Consider the following 6052-nt stretch of genomic DNA (forward strand, 5'->3'; position numbering starts at 1 on the left):
TGTGTCTGTCTCCGTAGTGTGATCCTACCCCGTAACATTTTGGTGGCAGCGGTGGGATGGTGCCAAATACCCGCTCCCGCTGTCTGGCTCCCGACGTGACGGACTACAGTACAAGAGGATTGCTGACTGATGACGCCGAAGATACAGCGGCTGGTGCTGCTAGGCCTAGCCACTCGGAGGGGCTTGGTCCTTCCGCACAGTTGGACGCCTGTGCTCGCCTCCCCGATTTATTCGGCCAGCGGCTGGACGCATGCGAGGCCGGACTGGCTGCCCAGGCTGCGGCGGTGGACGCTATTCGGCGCGACGTACGTCAGCTCACTATGGCGGCAGGCCTGAACACAGTAGATTCGTTGCCTTTGGAAGTCACCGCTGATGCTCTCTGACGCCGATGTCGTTGGGCCTGTGGTCGTAGCTGTCAATCATGAACTTGGCGTGGGCATTTCTTCACAGCAGTATTCATTGGAGCTTGTAGATCTACATACATATGACGGAAATGTATCGTAGGATGCTTATCGCATCAGGCCAGACAGTTTGCGGAGGCAAGAGGCTGTGACGAGAAAGCGAAGTCGAGGAAGCTCATCGCCAAACTGAGAGGAAGTGCGACCGAGCTTCTGCAGAACGTGCTGCCCTACGAGCTAGGCACCTACACTCAGTGTTGTCGGGCCTTCTCACCGACCATTATGACACCTTAGGTTACCCCCGGGTGCAGTACGCCCGCTATCAAAAGCCGGGAAGACAAACAAGGACCTCGCCGCAGCCTTTGAGAGGCTGGCCCAGCAGTCGCTGCCGGAGGCACCTCAGAACGCCGTGGCCCCGATTGGCATTGAAGCTTTTGTGTATGCCGTCGGGAATCTTAGGCGCAGCAATCGGGTCCGATTTGGGCGTCCTCATTCCGTCCACATCGCCTTGGCACTCGCCATGGAGGTGGAAATGACTGCTCTACACGCGGCGGGGGCCACCATCTGCCAGGCGCAACGTACCGATGCGGGTTCTAAGATCTGCGGCCCCTACTGCAGTCTCTGCCCGGCGCGGGTATCTTTTGGCATGATCACTTTGAAGTCTCCGCATTCACTCCTTTCTTCGCATATGTACACCAAATGCTCTTTATGTCCTCCTTAATGTTGTCGTACTCGGCTAGCATGCGAGAGCTTTGGTCTACACATGAGCCGCTGTCAACAATTTGGCCACGTAGCTAGATGTTCATGCGCCCCACTTCGTTCTTTCAGCCTCAGAAACCCGGCTCCTACTTTTTACGGCGCCCAAGTGGATCACATTGGACGTGTCATTATCAGTGCGCATGCACTCGGTAGGACTTTCTCCACGGAGTTCACGGGGCCAGACAGTCTGATTCGGCCGGTGGTACTTGCTTGCTGTTGGTGCGAAATCGTTCTTAATTATGAGAAACCGACACATTGGAGACGCCAGATTTCCTTGGTGCACGATTTGCTTAGCTGGCTTCCCCAATTCAGCATCGGCCTGTGCAGTCTGTTGTTTTGACAACGCGGCATGCATCCGTTTAGCTGGTGATATCGCCTTAAAATCCCGCTGCCATGTTCAGCTACCTGATCATTTCGTGATGGCTTTGGCTTCTGACATCATTCTATCCCCGGCTGCTGCAGCTTGGGTGCGCGGTCGGCTGCACAGCACGTTTATGGAAGGAGGGCGACCCCAAGGCCGCCTCTGACTATTTTTAATTGCCGGCTGTCCACACAATTCTTGTATCCAGACGCCAGACCAACAGGCACAGGAGGTTTTATTCCGAGATGCAAGCTCGCAGCCTCAAATCAACAACTCTGTACTAAGAGAACGCGCGCCGTCTTATACCTGCGTGAGCTGCCAGCGCATGCGCAGAAATGACGAACGCGATCAGCCAACCCAATATATAGCGAGCGTCCTACTCACGATAGAACACCACACTGTAACACTTCCTTCCTTTTACATTTGTAAACGATCCGGCGGCCGTCGATGTCTGGTGCTCCTTCGCAGTGGCACCGGTTGGCCGCCGCTTGTTCGCTGTGCTGGCAATGGTGACGGGGTTGATTCAACGGATGATTGAAACCCTACGTCCTATGCATGTGGCAGTTCCACCACAGGAACTGATCTTGCCCTCGACATTATGCAGGATCGTCGCGAGTGGTCAGCGTGCACGAACCGTACTTTGTTTCTCATACACACCAAATATGTTGTCGGCGATTTAACTCGCGTAATTCGTCCAGGCTACCATTTCACCGCGTCATCACGCTCCGAGCGAGCCAACACACGATCACCAACAGCAAACAACATCTGCACACCTCTGCGTTTATCAGCAGACGTTTTAACTTTGTGAGCCTTCGTACTCATTGTATCTATAGTGCTCGGTTTTAGGAACGACAAGCGAGTCCGCAGTTTCCTTCGCAGCAGTAATTCGGCGGGTGTTCTTCCCGTGAAAGTATGTGGTGTAGTTCTATAAGAGAAAACGAAGTTATCAATTCTGTGCTGCAGCGACCTAGAAGTGTCTCTTTCTTCATCTTCCAGCAGCTGCTTAAGCAGTACCTCCTTGACTGCTTGCACTGCCTCTCCATTAGATTGTGGGTGGTAGGGTGGCGTGAGCGTATGCTTAACTACTTTTGTTTTAAGAAGTTCTTGGAATTCAGCTGCTCGAAACTGCGGACCGTTATCGTATACTACTTCTACCGGCAACCCATGTGAAGCAAACCAGGAACGAGCACACTCAACCATTTTGACAGCGGTTTTCACTGTCATAACTTTCCTTTCTAAGCATTTGGAGTATGCATCAATCGCGACAAGGAACAATTTCCCTTTTTCTTCCGCGAAATTCAAATGTACACGCTCCCATCGGTTTTGGCACAGTTGCCAGGAGGCCAAACGTACGGGCGGTGCGGAGGGGAGAACAGAGTGGCATATCTGACGATTCCGCACACATTGCTCGAGGGCATGATCAATGCCAGGCCACTACACCATGGATCTTGCTACAGCTTTCATTCTGGTTATGCCCGGATGTTGTTCATGCAATACATGCAGTGCCTGCTTCCGGAGCGACCCGGGAATGACCGCTCTGTTTGTCCATGCCAGGCATCCATTGTCTATACTGAGCTCAAATGGGCGAATTAAAAATGGTTTTAACTGATCGGACACAGTTCTAGGTCAGCCATGCCATATCATGTCCCGAACCGCACTCAGCAGTTTATCTCGCTCAGTTTCGCGTTCCACATGCTTTGCCATCACAGGCAACTCATTCAGAGACGAAAAATAAAAGATTTCCTCACACTGGTCCCCTGAGTCGGGTAGTGGCAAGCGATACAATGCATCTGCATGACTTATAGCAGATCCCGGCTTATGCTTAATCTGGTAGCGATCGTTCACCAAGGATGCGAGCCACCAATGCACTCTTGCAGTGGCTACCGCGCTGCCCTGCCTTTTGGGATCAAACAGAATAGTGAGGGGCTGATGGTCAGTCAAAATGTTAAACACCCGTCCGTACAAGTACTTTTGAAAATTTTTCACAGCGAACACACTGCTTAGGGCTTCTTTTTCTATTTGTCCGTACTTCCTTTCGGATGGCGACAATGACCGAGATACAAACGCTATGGGTTTTTCATTGCCTTTTTCGACATGCGACAATACTGTGCCGAGTCTGTACTCGGAGGCATCACATGTCATCTGAATTTCTTGTTCACATTATAAAGCGTCAAGACACTTTTATCAGGCAACATGTTTTTTCCTAATGTGAAAGGCTCGTCACACTGACGCGAACAGGGCCATTTGCTTTCTTTGCGGAGCAAGTCGTGAAGTGGTTCAAGAACAGGTGCCAAATGTGGCAGAAATTTGGCATAAAAGTTTATCGTGCACAAAAAAGCTTTCAACTGAGTCACATTGGTCTGTAGGGGTGCTTTTTTATGGCCACCACCTTTTCCGGCGTCGGATGAAGGCCATCCTTATCAATTTCATGTCCCAAGTACGTTATGCGTTGCTGAAACAAAGCACAATTTTTCTCATTCACACGTACACCGTGTTCACTTAGACGCTGTAGGACCCGTTCCACTGTTTCGTAAGCCTGCCTATAGTTCTGGCCTGTGATGATTGTGTCATCCAAGTAGCAGGCCGTCCCCGGCATACCAGGAAGTATTTCGTCCATGACAGCTTGGAACGTTGCCGGTGCACAAGGTGCGCCATACGGCAAGCGACAAAACCTAAAAATGCTCACGTGCGCGTTAATAGTCAATTCTTCAGCTTGCTTATCTAGCTCGAGTTACAGGTACGCCTTCGACAGGTCAAGAACGGAAAACGCTGTTCCGCCTTGCAAGGCTGCAAAAATGTCTTCGGGAAGCGGCAAGGGATAATGCTCAGCCTCAATTACCGTATTTACGGTGACCCGGTAATCACCACAAAGACGCAGCTCTTTGCTGTTCTTTTTAGGAACCATGACGAGGGGCGTTTCCCAAGTACTATGCCTGACCCGATAGATGACATCAGCGTTCTCTAAATTCGCCAATTCATGCTCGCCTTGCTCGCATAAAGTGTAGGGAACTGGTCTGGCTTTACCTGGTCTGGCATTATCTCGTGCCAGCTTAAGTTTGGAAAGCCATTCTCGACCTAACCACGTGGGCATTCTCGTGCCTCCCTTTATCTTGCAATAACTAGCGGCAGATTAAATCATTGATCTTGACACTGCACTTTGGCGTCCATGACTCCAGCAATAGGCACAAGCGTTCCGTTGTGTTTGTGACCAATTTCCCATTAGCTTGTCTTAAACAGGCATGAGGAAAGTGTTTCGCCCACTCTTTTTCCGACATAATTGATACAGTTGCACCTGTATCTAATTTCACTTGAATCGCTCTGCCATTTATTGTAACCACAATAACAATGGCAGACGCGCTAGCCTTCTGGTTAGTGTGACACAGAGTCAGCAGCTCATTACTGTTATCACCCGACTCTACAGAGCGCACTACTTTAAATCTGCACACTATTGCAACGTGACCTCTTTTTTTACATTGGAAGGAGCATTTGTTTACAAAAGGGCAACACACAAGGTGAGTGTTCGCCTCCACATCGGCGACAGGTGCGCTCGTCCCTTGCGACGCATTCCTACGAACGCTTGATCTGGCTCCTTGCTTGATAGCCATTTCTCCGGTATGCGCGTTCCGTTGTTTCACTGTCGCCTGTGCTGTCGGACGCTGCTTCTTGGTTGCTCGACGATTGAATCGTGTCTTTAGTGTCCTGGCTTGCGGCTTCCATGACTGTGGCCACACTACACGCTCGGTCCCATGTTATTTCATCGTCAGGTAGTGCTAGCAGTCGGCATCGTATTGCTTCGGAACGCAATCCCGCGACAAGCCGGTCCCGCAAAGCCTCGCTCAGAAACGTGCCGAATTCGCAGGCTGTCGCTAGCCTCTTCCATTCGACTATAAAGTTCGCGATCTTCTCATGGGTTTCCTGCCTGCGCTGGTTGAACCGATAGCGTTCGATGACAGGCGAGCGTGTAGTGCTTCTCAAGCGCACTTACTACTTCCTTGAATGAAGACTTCGCTGGCGTCTGTGGCAGCAGTAATCTCCGGAGCGGGACACAGGCCTTCTCGCCTATAGCCGTTAAGAAAACTTGCAGTTTCTTGTCATCGGTAGCGTCGTTGACCGCAGCGAATAACTCGAAGCGTTCCAGGTACACTTCGAAGCCGCCGCTGTCCGGCTGGAACTCTGCTAGCTTTCCGACGGTGTTGGTCATCCTAGTAGCCTGGCCAATCATCCCATCCTCGTCGCCAGGCCAACAGGAACAGGAGGTTTTATTCAGAGGTGCAAGGTCGCAGCCTCAAATCAGCAAATCTGTACATAAATAACGCGCACCGTTTTGTACCTGCGTGAGCTGCCAGCGCATGCGCAGACATGACGAACGCGGTCAGCCAACACAATACATAGCGACCGTCCTACTCGCGATACAACACCATGCTATAACAATTTTCAATGTGCCAACATAGCGCTCTGTCTCTATCGCACCTCTTCTAGTCCGTCAAACCACTTCTTCCTCCTCTTACTTCTGCTTGCTGACTCCAGCGTGAGT

General features: G+C 51.1%; 1 pseudogene; it reads right to left on the reverse strand.

The window, feature by feature from the left end:
• Window positions 1–5085: 5085 nt before the first annotated feature.
• LOC146187855 (uncharacterized) lies at window positions 5086–5719 on the reverse strand (annotated as a pseudogene).
• Between the last annotated feature and the right edge of the window lie 333 nt (window positions 5720–6052).

The sequence above is a fragment of the Amblyomma maculatum genome, chromosome 5 (assembly GCF_055883805.1).
Source record: "Amblyomma maculatum isolate TAMU_Amacu chromosome 5, ASM5588380v1, whole genome shotgun sequence".
Taxonomy (NCBI): Eukaryota; Metazoa; Arthropoda; class Arachnida; order Ixodida; family Ixodidae; genus Amblyomma; species Amblyomma maculatum.